Raw genomic sequence first — 23,144 nt, 5'->3', positions numbered from 1 at the left:
CATATGCTAGCGGCAGAGACACACAAACACCGATAAGTACATTTCAATTCTTTAATGTAAATGTGTGGGAAAATATAAAATAGGGTAAGGAGGGGTAGTACCAGGGATGCCATTTAAATTTTAGAATGTTAGGAGCTTTTAATTTATTTATATTTTTTCAGGACGGTGATTTGGGCTTACACTTTCAAGCATCTGACACGCATTGGGCCTGGCAGTACCCCATTAATAATTTTCCTAACAATGAACTCTCAAACCCATTCAATAAGTGTCTTCTGAGTACACATTAAGAAAAGTGGGGGCTGGGGATGTGGCTCAAGCGGTAGCGCGCTCGCCTGGCAGGCGTGCAGCCCGGGTTCGGTCCTCAGCACCACATACCAACAAAGATGTTGTGTCTGCTGAGAACTAAAAAATAAATATTAAAAATTCTCTCTCTCTCTCTCTCTCTCTCTCTCTCTCTCTCTCTCTCCCCCCTCACTCTCTCTTTAAAAAAAAAAAGAAAAGAAAAGAAAAGTGGGAAGCTGAGGGATTCCAGGAAAATGATAACCTTTGTGGAATTTTATATTTGGGGGCCAGACAATATGTACACACCTTTTTGACTAGGTCACATTTGAGCTGATTCTGAGCCAGTAATGCAGAGCCAGGGCCTAGCACTCCAGGGGGAAGGGAACTGCAAAAGAAACACTCTGAAGTTGAGCTCTCTGGCTGTTGGAGCGTTAGAAAGCCAATTTTCCTTGGTGGGGAGTGGGGAAGAGGTGAGCAGAGGTAGAGTACTGGGCTTAAGAATTGCCAGCTAGGATATCAACTCCAGGGCAGAAACCATTGACTTCACAGCTTCTAGCCCCAGCATTTGAGAAGACTCCTTGGCACATACTCAGCACTCAGGAAATATTTGTTGAGTGAATAAATGTGGGAGAAACAAGACTGAGTGACAGAATTAGCCCATAAAGTCACCGGCATGTGGCATTCCAGGTCTGCAAATGTGACATTTAACTATTGTTACCACTAGAGGGCGGCCCTCAACCCAACGGCATTATGGGATAAGACTGAAGGCCCCCTCTTCCCAAGTTTCTGGGATTGCTCCAGACACGGCCCTTCGTGTTTTTATGAAGATTGGAAACTTGGGATTTGAAATCTCACCTCTCTGGGCTTGTTTCTCTGGGAGTCTTTGTACTTGTTACTCCTTCCCTTTGTCTCAGTTCAGATATCACCTGTAGAGACTTTCCCTAACCACGCAGCCCATTGGTTGTTCATTCTGATGTCTTCCCTTCATACCTCTGATCACCACAGTATCTGAAGTCACCTAGCTTGCTTATTTGTTTCCCTGTTTGTCCCTGTTCCCCACTGGCAGAAGACCTTCCTGAGAGTGGAGTTCATGCTTCCCAAAAGAAAGCAATTCAATGAATAAAATAATGAATGTCCCTTATTACAGAGAAACCCCATCTGGGGATACACAATATCCAGAGGTGGATGGGGTCTGAGGTCTGGAGGGGGAAGAGACTGAAAGCCAAGAGCAGAGATTTGCTGACTGAGGAGGAACAAAAGGATCTGGGAGTGGTGATTCAGAAAGGGAGTGAGGATGGTTTCCTTTCAAGCTCCTACATCATTCCCTTCCCCCTCTTCTAAGTCTCTAGTTTTGAATCTCACCATTTGCACAAATCAGAAATAATAAAAAGGGCCAGGATATAGCTTCGGGATAGAGCATGTGTGAGGGCCTAGGTTCAACCCCATGGGGAGGGTCTGGGAGGGTCTGCCTCCTGTTTCAGAGTGCTTAAGGGCCAGTTTGTAATAACTTGACCTTGTTAGAGCCAGATGCACCAAACCCATATTTAACAAATGGAAAAACTGAGACCTCAGACAGAGAGAGGGGGAGAGCACCTTGCCAAAGGACACAAAATCCAGACTTCCAATTCCTGCAATGCCTTCATCACGCATGGCTCCCCCTTGTGGCTTGGAGGTGTGCTCTTGTCCTTTGGGGGCTTACATCTGAAAAAGCCAAATAAAATATTTTCAACCAACTATGCACAAGATTATAGAAATCCAACTGAAAGGACTGTGGCTATCTGGCCCATGCTGACCAATGGCAACAGTCCAGGGCTGATCAAAGGTGTCATGAGCTGCCTTGGGAGGTAGCAAGTTCTCCTTCACGTGGGGTAAAAAAGTAGTTATCACTAAACTAGTGCTTCCTAATGACAGGCACTATTCTAAGCACTGTAACATATTAAATATGTAAGATTATGTTAGCTAATACCAAATTATTTAGTTTATTGTTTTACTAAATATGTTACATTAAACTTGGGAATTCTTCACAATAATCCCATGGTGTTAATGTCACCATTTTACACATGAGAAAAATGAGGCCCAGAAGAAGTAGTAGGATAGGTCTTTTAACCCAATTGATGGGTCTCCAGAATCCGGAACTTCACGGCAACCTTGATCATCCCTGTCCCCAACATCAGAGTTTCCAAAGGTATGTTTGTTAAAATGCAAGTAATGAAAACCCATCCAAGCAGTTTAACTTTAGCAACTTTTTCAGGCAAAGTCTGAGAACCACTGAACTAGATGGTATTTAGGGTTCAAGTATTTTGAGTCTTTTATGGTGCTGAAGGTTGTGTGTCCCATTGGCTGCTCAGTTGCAATGTGACCTTGGACAAATTACCCAACCTCTCTGAGCCCTGATTCTCTAAGCAAAGATGAGATATTACAGATATCTACTCGTGGACCCCAAAGTTAGACGCCCAAGCCTTCACTCAGATACTCAGCAGAGGTCAATCTGATATCCAGCTCTGGAGAAACCCTCTGGCTTTTCTTGCCCAACAAGTTCTCAAAGAAATGTCCACTTACATTTTGTTCAAAAGGCATGCTTTCTTGGAGCCATTATGATGGCTTGACTCTTCTCACTGCTCTAAAGCTAGAAACCCCCCCAAAAAAAATTAGTAATAATAAAAGAGCCACCATTTCTTGATCTTCTGCTCTTGCAGAATAGTACTTGTATACCTGAGGTGATGGGAAGCTCACTCATTCTGAAAGCCATGCATGTGTGTATCAGTTGTTTCTAATGGTTCAAGACTTGTCCTGTGGAGCTGATATCAGCCTCCCTGTCAGCAAGTCCCTATATGTGTCACATAGAATGTGTGAAATCTTTCTGCCACCCTACCTAGGTGCCAGCTTCACATTGGAAGGCAGTTCTGAATGAGCCAGATTTTCATGGTCAATGAATTGGGGTTAAAAGGCTAGAAAAAAATTTAGAGCCTGGCACGGTGGCACATGCCTGTGATCCCAGCAGCTAAGGAGGCTGAGACAGGAGGATCACAAGTTCAAAGCCAGCCTCAGGGCTGGGGATGTGGCTCAAGCGGTAGCGTGTTCACATGGCATGCGTGCAGCCCGGGTTCGATCCTCAGCACCACATACCAACAAAGATGTTGTGTCCTCCGAGAACTAAAAAATAAATATTAAAAATTCTCTCTCTCTCTCTCTCTCTCTCTCTCTCTCTCCCTCTCCCCCCCTCTCTCACTCTCTCTTTAAAAAAAAAAAAAATTCTCTCTCTCAAAAAAAAAAAATTCAAAGCCAGCCTCAGCAAAAGCAAGGCAATAAGCAACTCAGTGAGACCCTGTCTCTAAATAAAATGCAAAATAGAGCTGGGGATGTGTCTCAGTGGTAAGTGCTCTGGAGTTCAATTCCTGGTACCAAAAAAGAAAAGAAGGGCTGAGGTTGTGGCTCAGTGGTAGAGCACTTGCCTAGCATATATGAGGCCCTGGGTTTGATCCTCATCACCACATAAAGATAAATAAAATAAAAGTATTGTATCCATTTACAACTACAAAAAAAAGATATTTAAAAATAAAATTTAGAGACTATCAAGGGACTAGTGCAAAATTCATAATTAGGTTTTGTGCCTGGTGTTGATCTCAAAAGGATTTTCTGGGAGTTTAGAGACCATTCTGTGGGGAACGTATGCTTTGCCTCCTGCTCTCCACTTCTTCAACTTGTAGGGCTCAGTCCAGTCCTATACTCTAGCCCCCATCAGAAAAATGTCTGGGTTCATGGGTTTGTACCTATACCTTTTTTTTGGTGTGTGGGGAGAAGTACTAGGGATTGAACTGATGCATGCTAGGTGGGTGCTCTACTACTGAGCTGCATCCCCAATCTTTTTTCTTTTTTTTTTTTTTTTTTTTATAAATATTTTTGTAGTTGTAGATGGACACAATACCTTTATTTTATTTGTTTATTTTTATGTGGTTCCTGGGATCAAACCCAGTATCATGCATGCTAGGCAAGTGCTCTACGACTGATCCACAACCTTGGCCCATCCCCAATCTTTTAAGAGAGGATCTCACTAAGTTGATCAGGCTGGCCTCAAATTTGTGATCCTCTGATCCTCTGTCTTGTCTTCCCAATCAAACTGATTTTCTTTTTTTTTTTTTTTTTTTTGTACAGGGATTGGACCTAGAGGTGCTTCACAACTGAGCCACATCCCAAGCCCTATATTTATTTTTTATTTAGAGACAGAGTCTCACAAAGTTGCTTAGAGCCTTGCCTAGTTGCTGAGACTGGCTTTGAACCTGTGATCTTCCTGCCTCAGCCTTCCAAGCCACTGAGATTATAGGTATGCGCCACTGTGCCTGACAAAATTAAATAAAAATTTTTTAATTAAATAAATCTTGAAGTAGAGGTAAATCTTTCAATTTTGTTCTTTTTCAAAATTAGCAGTGTTAAATCCTTTATATATGTTTTGTAGTAAAATATTGGAATAAATGTTATCAGTGCATATTTTGGTGATATTGGGGAATATCAGGTATCCTTTAAAGGGGTGGGACATCAGCAGGATTAAATGTCTTCCTAGAAGCTGGGCACAGTGGTGCAGGCCTGTAATCCCAGCAACTCAGGAGGCTGAGGCAGGAGGATTCCAAGTTCAAGACCAGCCTCAGCAATTTAACAAGACCCTGTCCCAAAATAAAAAATAAAAAGGGCTGAGGATGTAACTTAGTGGTAAAGTGCCCCTGAGTTCTAACACCAGTACAGAAAACAAACAACAACAACAAAACAACAGGCAGACACACCCAGAGGAAGGCGATGTGAGGAGACAGACACTGGATAAGAGAGCTGTCTATAAGACAAGGAACACTGGAGGCTACCAGAAGCTGGGAGAAAAGCCTGAACAGATAGATCTTCTCCTAAACCCCTCAGAGCGTGAGGTCCTGCTGACACACTGATTTTGGGCAAGATTGTGCAACTTCACGGGTATGGCTATAGATATCAGCTGATTTCAGACTTCTGGTCTCCAGAACTAGGGGACAATAAATTTCTGTAGTTCAAAGCCTCTAGGTTGTGACATGAAGGGCTTTTTTAGCAGCCCTTAGAGATTTCTGTAAGTAAGTGAGCTGGGTGGGGCCTTAGCCAGCCAAGGAAGTGGAATCTTAGCGTGTTTGTGGGCGGGGGCTGCCAGTGTGTTCAGAATATCAAGAGAGATTAGAAAACCGCAGACTTTGGATCAAGGCTCACCTGGATTTGAACCCCTGATTTGACAGTTTATAATTGTGCCACAGTTTATAACTGTGCAAGCAACCCAACCTCTCAAAGCCCCATCTGTCAAGTGGCAACAGGGATGGCACTTGACACCAGGACTGTTGAGTATTCCACGAAAGAACATTTGTCTGGCATTCAGCACAGCGCTCAATAAGTGGTAGCTACTCTTTTCCCTCTTACAGGATATACTGTGCTCAGAGAAGGAGGACTGCCTCATTCCAAATCCAATGAATTGGCTGATCTGATTTTACCAAAGGCCATATATTCCTGAGACTCCAACTAGGAAAAAGAGGTACCAGAAGAGAGGAATTAATACAGAGCTGCCCCACAGGCTATGGAAGGACCGTGGAGGGGGCCAAACCAGAGGGGAAGCCCCTACAAAATAGCAAGAGCAGGGGGTCTACCATTACTCCGACTGCTAGAAGGATAAAGACAGGAGGTGGCGTTTCTGGGATCCAGGAGGGACTGGAGTCACCAGGTAGGCTCAATAAGTCCCCTGATTTGGCCGCCCCAAGGGTTGGCCTCCCTGTGGTCCAGAGGACAGCAGAGGAAGGGCAAGGGATGCATTTGAGGGCAAAGAAACCCAGCCCCAGCCCTGGGGAGTAAAATTCAATTTACTCTATGGAGCCTCAGATTTCCCGTTTAGAATCAAGCATACTAATAGCACCTACTCACACAGATCAGTTGTGTACATAAAAGGAGAGAATGCACATTAATGGTTTGGCTCAGTGCCTGGCACATGGTAGGCAGTGTGGATGCTGAGGAATGACCGATGGTGTGAACTGTTTTCCACTCAGGAAGCAAGCAAGGAGGGGTCTGGGAATAAATTCAAGGTACAGGCACAGTGCGAGTGTGGGTGATATTTTTATCCTAGAGATGCGTTCATCTGTCCTATGTCCATTCTAAGCTGGTGAGTTTATCAGACTCTTTTTAGAAGTCCTGACTCAGGGTAGGCCACTCCAGGTTCTGGGTAGTTGGAAGTTTGGGCTCCTTGCTCCCTCTCAAGTGGATTTTAAATCCACTCAATTTTTAGTTGGTGCCTCTGCCTCCAACTGCGGCTGCCAAACTTCACTCACCTCCCCCAGCCTGGGGCTGAGCCATTCCCAGGATCTCTCTTTGTATAATTAAAAAGAAAAATAGAACAGCTGATGTTGCCAAACATGTATTTAAAGTGACACCCTGAGTTCAGGGAGTGAAAAATAAAAACGTTTAAGGTTTAGATTAAAAGTCTCGGTGCTCGGCCGTCTCCTGACCCTGGGATTTCTCCACAGCCTGGCCGCCTTTAATCCCCTGCCCTGGCTCATAAAAGCCTTTTAGACCGAGGGCATTTATTTCCCGGAGAGCTGTTCCAGGATAATCACATAAAAACACTAGGCGTCCAGGGAACAGCCTGTCGAGCACAGGGTGGCTGTGTGAGGCCCCAGGGAAAGAGGGGAAATTGGAGTGCTCATTACCAGAGACACCCTGTTCCTTCACTGTGCCCTTTCCCACCACATCCAACCACCAGAAGATCTAGCCAGCTTCAGCACTTAATACCTTAAAATCTGAGCTCCTTCCTCCAGCTTCTTCCATCTCATCCAGGCTGCCATTGCTGCTCATCCACATATCTGCCGTCACCTGCCCCCAGACTCTGATTACTCTTGATCCTCCTAAAGCCAATTCTGTAACAGCAGCCAGAAAAATCAATAACCTACACATCGTCACGTCCCTTCTCTGGTTGTATTAGTTTCCTACTGCTGCTGTAACAAGTGATCACAAATGTAATGGCTCAACACAACACCAATTTATTCCCTTAAGCCTTCTGGAAGTCAGAAGTCCAACATGAATTGGCAAGGGCTAAAATTAAGGTGATGGCAGGACTGGCTCCTTCTGGAGGCTCTAAAAGGAAAACTCAGTTCCTTACCTTTCTCACCTTCTAGCGGATGCCAGTGGTCCTTGGCTTGTGGCCCCTTCCTGTATCTTCAAAGCACACCACTCCAGTCTCTGTTTCCATCATCCCACCTCCTTTTCTGTCTACCTCTTACATGGACACTTGTGATGACATTAAGCCCAGGATAATCTCCACATCTTGAGATCCTTCACAGCTGCAAAGCCCTTTTTCCATATAAGATCACGCAGTCACAGATTCTAGGGAATAGGACATGGATAGCACAAGACCATCATTTAGCCTGCTATACTTTGGAAGCCCCACCCAAGCTCCTTACCTGGGAAGATCTGTCTGATCTAAGCCTTTTACTATGTCCCCAAACCATAGTCTCCTTCCTTTCTCCCTCTCTTATGCAGGTGCCCTCATTACCCTCATTTTTCTTTCCACAGGTCAAGTTCATTATTATCTCAAGGCCTTGACGTGTATGATTCCCTGTGCCTGTAATGTTCTTTCCCCAGATTGTTACAGTATTGACTGGGTGTTTATGTTTATGGTCCCCCTAAAACTCATATGTTGAAGCCTAATTCCGAAAGGCAGATTATTAGTAGGTAAGGCCCTTGGGTGGTGAATAGGTCATGAGGGTGGAACCTCATGAGGGAGATTTAGATCCTTATAAAAGAGGCCCCAGGAACCATCGTCCCTTCCACCACATAAGCATCTAGCAAGAAGGTACCCCTGTGAATCAGAAAGCAGGTCCTGACCAAACTCTGCTGCATCTTGGACTTAAAAACTGGAGCTGGGTGCAGTGGCACATACCTGTAATCCCAGTGGCTCTGGAGGCTGAGACAGGAGGATCACAGGTTCAAAGCCAGCCTCAGCAACAGCAAGGTGCTAAGCAACTCAGTGAGACCCTGTCTCTAAATAAAACACAAAATAGGGCTGAGGATGTGGTTTGGTGGTCGAGTGCCCCTGAGTTCAATCCCTTGTACCCCACCTCAAAACAACAACAACAACAACAAACAGTTGGCTTCTTCCCTTCTAGAGGTTGACTCAGCAGTCACCCTCTCAGACAGGCCTTTCCCTGGTGAATCCATCTCACTGACCCTCCCTCTGGCCTCCTCCCTCTCATCACCTCAGTTTACTTAGTTGTCAACATAAGTCCTTTTTGTTACCTGCCTTTAACATTTTTGTTTATCAGGATGTGAACATGAGAGAAAAACTCTCCCTTGCCGTGTTCATTACTGTCTCCCCAGTGACTGGTACACTGGTCTCTTGATCAGTGCTCAGTGGGTGGATGGAAGGAAGGGTGGATGTATGGGTTTATGTGTGCGTGAGTAGACGAATGAAAGGATGGACAAGTGGCAGGGAGGGTGGATGGATGGATGAGTGAGCAGGTGGATGGATGGCAGTATGTGTGTATGTACATGTGGGTGAACAGCCGGCCGGCTGGCTTAGACTTCCAATTTGGTCTCTGAGTTCAAGTGTCTGGGACTCAGAATCAGGATGAAGTAGGACAGAAATGCAGGATCATGCAACAGTTGAGAGCTTCTTGCATGTCAGGCCTCCTGTTATTAATTCCTGCATGCAATTCATCATATATTTATTTTATTTTATTTCTTTTTATTTATTTATTTATTTTGAGAGAGAGAGAGAGAATTTTTTTAACATTTTTTTTTTAGGTTTTCGGCGGACATAACATCTTTTGGTTTTTTTTGTATGTGGTGCTGAGGATCGAACCCGGGCCGCACGCATGCCAGGCGAGCGCACTACTGCTTGAGCCACATCCTCAGCCCTAAATATTTATCTTTTAGTTGTACACAATACCTTTATTTTTTGTTTATTTTTTTATGTGGTGCTGAGGACCGAACCCAGGGCCTCGCACATGCTAGGCAAGAACTCTAATGCTGAGCCACAACCCCAGCCCATTAATTTGATTTTTTTTTTTTTTTTGAAGTACTGGAAATCCAACCCAGGGCCCTTATGCCTGATAGACACCCAACTATACCCCCATCCCTCTGTAAAAAAAATTCCAGGGTTTTAAATTCCAAGATCTAGACTGGCCTCAAACTTGGGATCCTCCTGCCTCAGTCTCCTGAGTAGCTGGGATTACAGGTGTGTACTGCTATTCCCAGTCAATTCAAATTTATTAAATACCCACTGTGCCAAGCCTGATAGAAGTGATTGATTCACATATTATTCAATCTGAGTAGCATGTATCGAATGACTGCTGAATGATGAGTGTGAACTTATCATTCAATGCAATATACATTTTATCAAGCATCTACTGGATGTCACTGTCCCCAGCCAATGCCTGGGTATATAGTAGCTCAATAAATGTCTGAATGAATGAGTGCCCCTGAGGAGTCCCTGGTCTTCCTGCTGAAATGCCTGTAAATAAATAACTCTCACATACAAAGATAAAGGCTATAATGTGGGTGTGTTTAGAGTACAGAGGGCCCCTTATCACCTTGTACTGCCAGGTACCTTTCTCAGAAACTTATCTTTTCTCCTGGAAACAGCTCTTTGAAGGTGAGGTTCTACCAGTCCCTTTCATTTGCTTGGCCATCCCCTGGCACCTCTGCCTGTGTAGCTCAATCTCCATCAAGGTCTGGGCTCTGAGTACTGCCACTTTCCTCTCACCTGGCAAGAGGGCAGCAGCTGAGGTCTATACCTGATGCTGCTGGTGGTAAGGCTGCAGCCCAGTAGGCTGCCCACCCTCTATTTGGCCTGACTTTTCCAGGTATCAAATAAAGAATTTGAGGCAAGCATGGTGGTGCATGCCTGTAACCCCAGCTACTCAGGGACCTGAAGTATGAAGATCTCAAGATGGAGGCAACCTTGGCAAATTTGTGAGACCCTGTTTCAAAAGGACTAGGGATAGCTCAGTGGATGTAGCTCATGCATTTGCCTAGCTTGTGCAAGGCCCTGGGTTTGAGCCCCAGTGCTGGGGATTGGTGGGGAATGGATTTTTTACTCTTCTTCCTTGTTTAAACTACTTGCCTGGATTTTATAATAGGAAATTAATTCTTTTTTAAAGTATAGAGGTAGTGAGCCAGGCGTGGTGGTGCACGCCTGTCATCCCAGCAGCTCAAGAGGCTGAGGCAGGAGGATCACAAATTCAAAATTCAAAGCCAGCCTCAGCAACTTAGTGAAGCTCTAAGCAACTCAGGGAGACCCTGTATTTACATAAAATACAAAAAGGGCTGGAGATGTGGCTCAGTGGTTAAGCGCCCCTGGGCACAAAGCTTTTGAGGGGGGCATACTTCCCTCCCCTCTGATGGCCTCCTATAGATATGCTAGGACAAGTATTTTACCACTGACCTACACCCTCAGCCCTTTTGTCTTCTTTTTTCTTTTTTTTTTTTTTTTTTAATTTATTATTTTTTTTTTTACTTCTCGGCGGACACAACATCTTTGTTGGTATGTGGTGCTGAGGATCGAACCCAGGCCGCACGCATGCCAGGCGAGCGCGCTACTGCTTGAGCCACATTCCCAGCCCCTTCTTTTTTCTTTTATTTTGTGCCCTGGGGATTGAACCTAGATCTGGTGCCCGGGTCAAAGCTGACCTTTTGGGGTTTTTGTTTTCCATAGCTGGAGTTGGAACCAAGGGTCTTGTGCCTGGCAGGAAGCTCCTAGGCCACTCTCCCCCATCCTTAGCCCCTTTTTGATTGTTTTTGTGGTGCTGGGGACTGAACCCAGGGCCTTGTGCATGCTAGGCAAGACTCCACCAACTGACTGAACTACCTCTCCAGTCCCCTTTTTGTTCTTTTTACAGGAGACTTCATTACATAGGCATGATGGATCAAATCCCTGGCCCTTGGTGATCAATTTAACCTTCAGCCCCTCACCCCTCTCTCCTTCCAGGTTGTGGGAGTGGGGCTGAAAGTCTCCACCCTGTAAGCCTTCCTGGGTCTTTTCTTAACCAGCCCCCATCCTCAAGCTACTTAGGAATGGTCAGCCTCCAGCCAACTCATCAGCATATAAAAAGACAACCACTTTGGAGATTCCAAGGATTTAAGAAGTCTTATGCCAGGAAACTGTGATGAAGAACATATATTTAAAACATCACAAGCACTAAGCTTAAACATTAGGATATAAACATATGTATGGTTTAAAAAAATAATAATTCACTGTGATCACCAACAGCTTACGAGAACATTGCTGGCTGGGGATGTGGCTCAAGCGGTAGCGCGCTGGCCTGGCATGCCCGGGTTCGATCCTCAGCACCATACACGAATAAAAGGATGTTGTATCCTCCGAAAACTAAAAAATAAATAAATAAAAAATTCTCTCTCTCTTAAAAAAAAAAAAGAGAGAGAGAACATTGCCAGTTTCATAGCAGTGTTTTTCACAACAGCTGCAAAGGTGGAAATAGCCCAAATTCCTCAATGGATAGATGAAAAAATAACTTGGGGTCCATCTTTACAATGGAATATTTAGCCTCAAAAAGGAAATCCTGACCCATGCTACCATATGGATAAACCCTGAAGACATGCTAAGTGAGATAAGCCAGACAGGAAGGACAAATATGATTCCAGTTTTGTGAAATCCCTGGAGCTTCGTAGAGACAGAAAGTAGAATTATGGGAACCTGGGACAGGGGAGGAGGAATCTTGGACAGTCAAATGTTTAATGTGGACAGAATTTCTGTTTGGAAAGATGAAAAGGTTTCATTTATTTACTGGTGTGTGCTGGGGATTGAACCCAGGGCCTTGTGCATGTGAGGCAAGTACTCTACCAACTGAGCTATATCTCTAGCCCCCTAAAATGAAAAAGTTCTGCAGATTGATGTGAAGGCTGTAGGACAATGCAAATATACTTAATGCCACCAAAAAGCACATTTAAAAATGGTTAAAATAGGGCTGGGGATGTGGCTCAAGCGGTAGCGCGATCGCCTGGCATGCATGCGGCCCGGGTTCCATCCTCAGCACCACATACAAACAAAGATATTGTGTCCACCAAAAACTAAAAAATAAATATTAAAATTCTCTCTCTCTCTCTCGAAACTTGCAAAACAATGAACCCAAATAAACCTTTTAAAAAATGGTTAAAATAGTAAATTTGTTATATATATTTTGTCATACACACACACACACACACACACACACACACAACAGTGGTCCCTTTAGTAGCACAAATACTAAAATTGGAATGACACAAACGAGAGCAGGGCCCTTGAGAAAGGACTATGGGCAAATTTGTGGAGCATTACTTATTAAGCCACCCCTTCCAAAGCCCCTTGCCCCTGGGAACCCAGGGCCTTGTTCTTTAACCCTGAGCTACACCCCCAGCACCACTGTAGCAGTACCAGCATCTTTCTTTGAAATTGTCCATGGCCCCACCCTAGTCTCCTCCTGCTAACCCCTGGAAACTGCTGTCATGCTGAGTTTTGCTATTTACCTCTTATTGATTGTCCCCTTGTTTTTGTTTGGTGCTGCAGATGCAACCCAGGAGCTTGTGCATGCTAAGTATGCCCTCTAATACAGGGCCACACCCCCAGCACTTGCTTTTTCATAGTTTATTTTGTCCATTTGCTTGTTCTTTTTAAATTTTGTTCATTTATTTCTTTTTTGTGGTGCCAGGGATGAAACACAAGCGTCCCACCACCCAGCTTCACCACAGCCCTGTTTTCCTTTTTTTATTTAAATGTTTATTTCTTAGTTATAGGTGGACACAATATCTTTATTTTATTTTCATGTGGTGCTGAGGATCGAACCCAGTGCCTCATGCATGCTAGGCAAGCACTCTACCTCTAAGCTACAAGCCCAGCCTCTATTGTCTTCCTTTTTCAAAAATGTACTTATTTGGGGGTGGTAGGGATTGAATCCAGACCTTCATACTAAGCCGGTGCTTTACCTCTGAGCTATATCCACTCAGCCGTATTTCTTTTTCTTTTTCTTTTATTTTACTTATTTTGCTTGTTGATGGATATTTATTTATTTATTTATAGTTGTAGATGAGCATAATATCTTTTTTTTTTTAAGAGAGAGAGAGAGAGAATTTTTTAATATTTATTTTTTAGTTTTTGGCGGACACAACATCTTTGTTGGTATGTGGTGCTGAGGATCAAACCCGGGCAGCACGCATGCCAGGCGAGCACTCTACTGCTTGAGCCACATCCCCAGCCCCGAGCATAATTTCTTTATTTTTATTTATTTATTTATTTATTTTTATTTATTTATTTTTTTAAAAGAGAGAGTGAGAGAGAGAGAGAATTTTTAATATTTACTTTTTAGTTGTTGGCGGACACAACATCTTTGTTGGTATGTGGTGCTGAGGATCGAACCCGGGCCGCACGCATGCAAGGCAAGCATTCCACCACTGAGATACAACCCCAGCCCTTTATTTATTTACTTATTTAAATATTTTTTTGTTGTTGTTTTAGGTGGACACAATATCTTTATTTTTATGTGGTGCTGAGGATCAAACCCAGTGCCCCGCACATGCCAGGCCAGCTCGCTACCACTGGAGCCACATCCCCAGCCCTTTATTTATTCTTTTAATATTTATTTTTAAGTTATAATTAGACACAATACCTTTATTTTATTCATTTATTTTATGTGGTGCTGAGGATTAGACCCAGGGCCTTGCACATGCTAGGCGAGCTCTCTGCCACTGAGCCACAACCTCAGCCCAAGCCCTATTTCTTATTTGGTAAAATTGTGTATATTCAGGGTGTGCGATGTACATATACATTGTGTACCGATTACTCTGGTCTCATGGATGAACACATCTATCACCCCCAATAGTTACCATTTTACACTGGGCTGGTTTTTTTTTTTTTTTTTTTTTTTTTTTTTTTTTTAAAGAGAGAGTGAGAGAGAGAGAGAGAGAGAGAGAGAGAATTTTTAATATTTATTTTTTAATTCTCGGCAGACACAACATCTTTGTTGGTATGTGGTGCTGAGGATCGAACCCGGGCCGCACGCATGCCAGGCGAGCGCGCTACCGCTTGAGCCACATCCCCAGCCCACACTGGGCTGTTTTTGAACTGCTACGAAACTGGCAATGTTCTTTAAGCTGTTGGTGATCACAATGAACTATTATTTTTTAAACCATACATACCATTACAGTGTGAATGTGATATAAGACCAAAATCCTATGTCAGAGTACAATATCCAATGTGATAATATTCGGACATTTAGGAAGTGTAAATCATGAGGATTTTGTCCTCATGAGGGGGGTTGGTGCCTTTATAAAAGAGGCTGGGTAGCTGGGCATGGTGGTGCATGCCTATAATCCTAGGGGCTTGGAAGGCTGAGGCAGGAGGATCCAGACTTCAAACCCAGCCTCAGCAATGGCAAAGCACTAAGCAATTCAGTAAGACCCTGTCTCTTAATAAAATACAAAAAAGGGCTGGGGATGTGGCTCAGTGGTCAAGGGCCCCTGAGTTCAATTCCTGGTACCAAAAACAAATAAAATAAAATAGTCTGGGTGAGGGAGGACTAACTAGACCACTTCCAACCATGAAGACATAGCAACAGGGTGCCATCTGAGCCATCACCAGAGACCCAAGCTGATGATGCATTCATCCTGGACATCCCAGCCCCCAGAACTGAGAGAGAGAAATTTCTGTCATGTATGATTCAGTTCCAAATGGACTTCTGCAACCTGACCTCCCCACCACCCCATTATTAGGGATTGAACCCAGAGGTGCTTAACCACTAAACTACAATGCCTGCACTTTTTATTTATATCTTTTGTGGTGCTGGGGATTGAACCCAGAGCCTTGTGCATGCAAGACAAGCACTCTACCTGAGCTATATCCCCAGATGTACTTTTTTTGAGACAGGGTCTCACTAATTTGCTGAGGCTGGCTTTGAACTATCACTCCTCCTACCTCAGCCTCCAGAGATGCACCACCTTGCCCAGCTGCAACTTGACTTTTTGTTCAAGATTTTTGGTCAAGTCACCCATGTGGATGCCTTCACACCAGTTGCAGCAGTTTCTGCTCATACCTCCCCTTCTTCAGGGGAGCTCTCCTGGTCACTTGTTCCAGGACCCCTGGGAGGGTGACCAGTTCTATGGACTTTGGCCAACCTGCCACAGTCAGTGTTAAATGCCTCTTAACTATGGCTGGGGCTCCTCTGCCGGCTGAAGTGTGAAGTGCTAAGGGGCCTAGCAGATTTACCCAGTGGATCCTGAAGTAGGAGGCAGTTCACACATCATGGAGTAAACCTTTGACCAGGAACCAATGGATAAATTCTCCCCCTTTTCCTCCTTAGGTGCCACCATAGGTATGGCCTGCCCTCAGTACCTTCCTGTTGCTTTACTCTCCTTCCCTGGCACTGCACTCCGGACACTTTTGATTGGGACTATTTTCTGAGGATTCCATGCTTAAGAAATACTCTACAATTTGTGCACTCTGCTTTTTATGAGCATTTAAGCTGGTTCCTTTTTTTTTTTTTTTTTTTTTTACACAATGCCTTTATTTTATTTATTTTTATGTGGTGCTGAGGATCGAACCCAGTGCCTGGTTCATGTTTTTGATATTTGCAAAGGATGCTACTAGGACCAGCCTCCTTGTCCATGCTTCCCAGTGACTTGCGTCTCCTCTAGAGTGTTCTTAGCAGTCTAACTGCTAGATCCTAGGTGACACACATCTTCAGCTTTACTGGATATGGCCCAGGTAGTTCCCAAAGTGCCTACTTGTTTTTCCAGTCTCATCCTGACCCCTCCCTCAGCTCACTGCACTCTGGTTACATGGGCAACCAATCACAAGGCCACTGCATTTGTTATTTGTCTCTGCTAAGGGCATTTTCCCAAGAGCAGTCTAGCTAAACTCTTCTCTTCCCTCTTAGCCAGGTCTCCTTGAACAGTTTTCCCTATCTTCCCCGCCAGCTGCAGACCACATAACCTCCTCCTATATTATGGACCTCAAAGTATCATACACTGCCGGGGATGGTAGTGCATGCCTGTAATCCCAGACCTTTGGGAAGCTGAGACAGAATTGCAAGTTTGAGACTAGCCTGGGTAACTTAGCAAGGCCCTGTCTCAAAATAAAAAATAAAAAGGGTTGGGGAATAGTTCAGTGGTAAAGCGCCCCTGGGTTCAATCACCAGTGCCAAAAAAAAAAAAGGAAAAGAAAAAGAAAAAAAAGTATCAAAAAGTATCACCTACTACTTCTGCTGGGGATGTAGCTCAGTGGTACAGAACTCACCTAGCATACAGGAGGTCTTGGGTTTGATACCTAGCACCATGCCCCCCCAAAATCCATGTATACTACTCCATTGTGATACTTAGCAGTTGCAATGTTCCATCTATCTGTGCAACTGTTGGAACAATGTCTCTCTTCACCAAATTGTATTCCCTAAAAGCAGTGGCTTCTATGTTTGCTTCAGCTCACTGCTCAATCTGCAGCACCCAACACTGTGCCTGGCATGCATAGTGGGCAATTGACACGAGTCTACTAGCTGTTCTGTTCACTCTTCCTTGAATTCATTGTGTAACTTTTCCAGCATTTTGTGGGTATTTATTTATTTTTTGATGCATTATATGTAATAGTGGGATTCATTATGCCCATATTTGAACATACACAGAACAATCTGTCAAATATTCCAGGATTTTTTTTTTTTTTTGTACCAGGGATTGAACTCAGGGACACTCAACCACTGAGCTACATCCCCAGCCCTATTCTGTATTTTATTAAAGACAGGGTCTCACTGAGTTGCTTAGCGCCTCACCATTGCCGAAACTGGCCTTGAATTTGGGATCATACTGTCTTAGCCTCCCAAGCTACTGGGATTACAGGCGTGTGCCACTGTGCCCGGCTCCTCCCAGCATGTTTTAATTTTACTTAGTATCTACTGGGGCCAAGATGGTCTCTTTCTTGTGGGCTTACAGATTCACATCAATAAACACTGAGCTTGCTAGAGCATAGCATATTTAAGTGCTTAGCAACTATTTAACTCAGAGGTCCCCTCTAGACTATTACTATAACAATGGTGTGTTTATTGAGCACTTATTATATGCCAGGAACCCTGCTAAATGTTTTACATTTGCCCTCTCACACATTCTCATATCCTACCTAGGAAGTTCTCTTGTTACCTCCATTTCACAGGTAAGAAAACTAAGCCTCAAGAAGGTGAGGTCAGTCATTTCAGGCTGCACAGAAGAAGTAAATGGTGCAGACAGGCCTTCTCAGCCAGAGCTCCTGATTTGTACCGCTTATCATCATGCTACATTTCTTCTGTCCCAATTATACTAATTTCAGTTAATCCAGAGACCAAAGATTCTAAAGGTTATTGTTATTATTAATTAATTAATTAATTAATTAATTTGCAATACTGGGGATTGAACTCAGGGCTCCTCACCTGTGAGGTAAGTGCTCTACCACTGAGCTGCATCCCCACCTCTATGTTTTGGACACAGGGTCTTGATAAGTTGCCCACGTTGACCTCACACTTGTAATCCTCCTGTCTCAGCCTTCTAAATAGCTAGAACTAAAGGCATGTGCCACTGTGCCTGGTGATACTGAGTTCTTTATTTAAAAACAAAACAAAAGGGGCTGGGGATGTGGCTCAAGCGGTAGCGCGCTCGCCTGGCATGCATGCGGCCCGGGTTCGATCCTCAGCACCACATACCAACAAAGATGTTGTGTCCGCCGAGAACTAAAATAAATAAATAAATAAATAAATAAATTCTCTTTCTCTCTCTCTCTCTCTCTCTCTCCCTCTCCGCTCTCTTAAAAAAAAAAAAACATATATATATATATATATATATATATATATATATATATATATATATATATAAGTTATAAGTGAACACAATATCTTTATTTTATTTTTATGTGGTGCTGAGGATCGAACCCAGTGCCTCACTGTGCTAGAGTGCTCTGCCACTGAGCTACAACCCCAGGCCCTGATACTGAGTTTTGTTTGTTTTTTTTTTTTTTTAAAGAAAGAGTGAGGGGCTGGGGATGTGGCTCAAGCGGTAGCGCGCTCGCCTGGCATGCGTGCGGCCTGGGTTCGATCCTCAGCACCACATACCAACAAAGATGTTGTGTCCGCGGAGAACTAAAAAATAAATATTAAAAATTCTCTCTCACTCTCCTCTCTCATTCTCTCTTTAAAAAAAGAAAGAAAGAAAGAAAGAGTGAGGGGCTGGGGATGTGGCTCAAGCGGTAGCGCGCTCGCCTGGCATGCGTGCGGTCCGGGTTCGAGCCTCAGCACCACATACCAACAAAGATGTTGTGTCCGCGGAAAACTAAAAAATAATTATTAAAAATTCTCTCTCTCGCTCTCTCTCTCTCTCTCTCCTCTCTCACTCTCTCTTTAAAGAAAAAAAAAGAAAGAGAGAATTTTTTAATATTTATTTTTTAGTTTTCCGCGGACACAACATCTTTGTTGGTATGTGTTGCTGAGGATCGAACCCAGGCCGCACGCATGCCAGGTGAGTGTGTTACAGCTTGAGCCACATCCCCAGCCCCTGAGTTCTTAATCATAATATTGTCATAGATAATCAACGATGTCTGTCATTACTGGGCGCTTATCAACTCTATTCATTTTATTCCAAAAATATTTACTGACAACCTATAATGTTCCAAGCTCTGGTTTGGGGGCTGGGAATTGGAGATAAACAAAACAATAAAATCCCTGCTTTGTGGAGTTGACATCCTAGTAGAAAAAGAAAGAATTAAAAAAAAAGTGAAATACATGAATGACTGATGGCGATAGGCACAGTGTGCACATCTGTAATCCCAGCTCTTTGGGAGTGAGGCAGGAAGATTGCAGGTTTGAGGCCAGCCTGGGCAATTTAGGGAGAACTTGTCCCAAAATAAAAAAGTCAGAAAAAAAAATTAGGGCTGGAGATGTAGGCCAGTAGTACAATCCCCAGGACCAAAAAAAGAAAAGAGAATATGACCACTGCTTCAGGGAAAAGGAGGGCAGGAAAAGGAACCAAGGTGCATGACAACTACAGTTTCCAAAGTCGAATTCTCCCTGCAGCAAGGCCCCCAGTCTGCCCTAGCTGGCCCTGCTTCTTGCTCCTTTAGCCCTCTGTCTCTAGCCCTCAGGCCACAGGTAGGGAGACCCCAGGGGTCCAGTGATTAATTCCAGGCCTGACCCTAGGGATGCCTTTGCCATATGCCAATAGTGTGGCCTCTCCTCTCCCACTCAGTACTTGTAGGTTGGGGGTCCTGGTGGAGGATGCAGGGTGTAAGTGTACAGGTTTCAACTGGAGGTGAGGATAGTTGGTCCTCTGCCTCCAGGTGGCCTTGTAGCTCAATTTCTGCCCAACTGATTTCATGATCCATGAAGGCAGTGTGTGGAACAACCTGGGCTGTGGAGCTAGATAGGTGTATAGCATCATTCCTCTTCTCTACTCTACACACTAACATTAGTCTTTTGTACTTCAAGAGTGCCTCCAAGAATATTTGTATCTTCTTCAAAGAGGTACACTTTAAGGTTTAGTTGAAAAGAAACATAGTTTGGCATTAGAGGAATTTACTCATTCATTCAATAATTTTTATTTTTTTTTTAGTAGTTTCAGGAGGCAGGTCCTAAGGGCTGAAGACAGTAATAAGATGGAGGAGGTCAATATTCTCAGGGACTTTGCCTTTTAACAACAGATGTTGGTGGTGAACACAGGTTCCCAGAGAGTTTACTGTGAGGAGAAACTGCAAGAACTTGCCAGCTCTCCATTTATTTGCAGGAGGTGGTGTCAGAGATTTCTTAGGGCTAGAGAGAAGAGCCAGGGTCCTCATTCAAGACATTTCATCCTCACCGGGGAGGGGAAGCCCTTATTTCTGCCAGGAAGAGGTGCTGCCAGGTGAAGAGGAGGGGTTTGCTACTAAGGCTGCTCTGTGTATGAATCAAGGTCATGCTTCATGGAGAACTGGCTAACGTCATTGAGAGAGGGTTAAAGAGCCACTGACATCATCATCTGCAAAGAGCATTATAATATGGTTAAGCCATGAAAAAGAAAATCTTCAACACTGTGACTTTTAGATTTGTGCAAGGGTGAGCAGTTTGGTGGAGGAGCTATCCCGAGGGGTGCTGGGCCACCATTCAACAAGGGTTTTTAGAGTAAGTACACAGTGATGCTGTGTGAGGTAGAAGATGCAGAGAAAGGGAAGGTGGAGTCCCCTGCCCTCCCAGAGATCCCTGTTTAGTGAGAACACAGATGAGAATATACGTCTGTATATACAGTCAGCTCTCCCTATATGCAGGTTCAGCATCTGAGGATGGAATTTTTTTTTTTTAGTGGTTCTGGGGATGGAACCCAGGACCCCCCACATCTCCCACCACTGTCCTATATCCCCATCCCTAGAAACATCACAAAAATCTCCATCTGGGGCTGGAGTTGTGGTTCAGTGGTAGAGTGCCTGCCTAGCACATGTGAGGCACTGGGTTCCATCCCCAGTGCTACATTAAAATAAAAAATAAATAAGCAAGCAAAATAAAGGTATTGTATCCATCTACAACTAAAAATAGTTATTAAAAAAAAACTTCATCTGGAGACTTCTGCAGTTTCCTTTCCCTACTCTCCCCCCTTGTCATTATTCCCTAAACAATGCAAGTATTAGTTAACAACTATTTTTATATATATATATATATTTATTTATTTTTTAGTTCTCGGCGGACACAACATCTTTGTTGGTATGTGGTGCTGAGGATCGAACCCGGGCCGCACGCATGCCAGGCGAGCGGGCTACCGCTTGAGCCACATCCCCAGCCCAGTTAACAACTATTTACATAGTGTTTAGTTATTAAGTATTCAAGATGATTTAAAGGCTAGGAGAGGATGGGATGATGTGGGTAGGTTATGTTAACGATGTGCCATTTTATTTATTTTTAAGGGGTACCAGAGATTGAACTCAGAGGGCACTCAGCCACTGAGCCACATCCCAGCCCTTTTTTATATTTTATTTAGAGACAGAGTCTCACTGAGTTGCTTAGTGCCTCACTGTTGATGATCCTCCTGTCTCAGCCTAGCCGCTGGGATTACAGGTGTGCTCCACAGAGCCTGGCTCTATGCTATGCCATTTTATAAAACAGATATGAGCATCCTTGGGTTTGGGAATCTTAGGGGGTTCTGGAATTGCCTCCCCCTCAACCCCCAGGATATCTAGCAAAGCCAGTAATGTGATCAGTGTTAGGAGGGGGAAGGAAAAGAGGCTCTATCTAAGCAGATTCCAGGAGAAGCCATTGGTTTGGAGGGTAGGACAGAGTGGGGGACAGGATTAGCATGTGCAAAGTCCTAAAGGTGGAAAAAGGAGCACATTTAATCCAAATCCATAGCACAGCATGGTCAGGTTTGGAAGGAGCCCTGCTGGGGAGTCAGGGCTCTGCCATCCCTCTCAGGAAGCCTTCCCCCTCAGCCTTCAACTTGGGGACAGCTAACCTGTTAGGGGTAAGCTCCTTGTCAGGGTCATGGAAGCCAGGTGGTCCTCTTCATGTGAATGAAGACAATCCCCAAGCCATTGCATTATCACCACCCCAATTTCACAGACAGGAAACTGAGACTCAGTTTAAGCATTTTTGTTCAAAGTCTGGTAGCTCACTGTTGGGGAATTTAGAATGTTTTCTTTATGCAAATGCTTTTGTTTTAGCAATGCCTCTTACATGGGGGTAATGTACTCAAAGCTTTTTTTTTAACAGAACTGTCTAAACCTGAGGCATGATTAGTTCTGCTGGACTCCTGGTTCCATTGGTTCATCCTGCAGTACTCAGGGAGCCCAGGAAAGGGCAGTAATTAAAGCCAAAAGCTCCAATGGCTTCTCAAAATTCCCCATGTCTGTTCCGGTTCTCTCTTTGGGGCACCTCCAGATATTATCTTCTGCCAAGTTGAGAGTTCGCTTCTCAGAAGTCTCAAGATGTGGGCGGTTAAAAAAATCAGCAGCATCAACAACGACCAAAACCCCTGAGCAGCTCCAACACAAAGGGCTTGAATTTTGAACAAAGGGCAGGGTGAGACCCGAAAGTAGATGCTGACACATCCTCTCTCCAGCTGTGAGCTGGGGGTCTGAGGGCTGCTGCAAAGGTCATCTGTCTCTACATCTTTGGGCAGGAAATGCAATTCAATCCTCTCAGTGACTGATCACTTTGCAAGATTAATGGAATCGTCTCCAATCTAGGTCTCTGTTCTGACAGCACAAAAGGTGCATCAAACTTCTTTCCTCCCCTCTCCTCCCACTGGGCCAGGTCAGCTCATTTCCCCATTTGAAAAGTTCAAAACTTTTTTTTCTCCAGAAAATTTGTCCCTGAGTATTTCTTTGCTAGGTAAAGTCTGCCTTCTGAGGTTAGATCCAAACTTGGCACTTGAGGATCTGAGGACTCTTCTAGACTTTTCTTCTGTCCCTGCTTCATCTTTGAAATTAAAATGTATGCAGAGGGCAAGCTCCACCCTGAAAGGGTTAACTGCCAGCCCTCTGGCCCATCTCTCGGGGATTGTCAGCCAATGACAGTTGAGCACGATGAAGTAATGCCTGGATTTTTATTTCCATTGGCTCACGCACTTGTTCATCAATCCAAAGATGTAAGTTTATAAAAGAATCTTTGAACTTTTATGACTCGCTTCCTGGCATTAACCCTTTAATTAACTCACCTGTTATTTCCAAGGTTCTTTCCAATCCTCACATAGGAAGAGAGAGAATATGAAATGCTGAATTATAAATAGAAAATCAAACTTCCCAAAATAGTTAAGGCCTGAAGATTGGTCTCTGCATATAATTTTTTTCTTTTCTTTTTCTCTCTTTTTTTTTTTAAAGTTGTAGATGGACACAGTACTTTTATTTATTTATTTTTATGTGGTGC

The 23,144-nt window shown here is 43.9% G+C and overlaps 1 long non-coding RNA gene across 2 annotated transcripts in view; it reads right to left on the bottom strand.

Moving 5' to 3' along the window:
• Positions 1-23,144, bottom strand: part of LOC308644292 — a 104,095-nt gene that overhangs the window by 54,573 nt on the left and 26,378 nt on the right. The window contains exon 4 of one of the 2 annotated variants that reach the window (XR_014020938.1): positions 10,785-10,889. The exons of the other annotated variant lie outside the window; for it this stretch is intronic. This is a non-coding gene — a long non-coding RNA (uncharacterized lncRNA). Of the gene's footprint in view, positions 1-10,784; positions 10,890-23,144 lie in introns of those variants that run through there. 2 annotated transcript variants of the gene reach the window in all.

The sequence above is a fragment of the Spermophilus citellus genome (assembly GCF_964194105.1).
Source record: "Spermophilus citellus genome assembly, chromosome: 3".
NCBI classification, from domain to species: Eukaryota; Metazoa; Chordata; class Mammalia; order Rodentia; family Sciuridae; genus Spermophilus; species Spermophilus citellus.
This window is presented reverse-complemented; position numbering and strand designations above follow the sequence as displayed.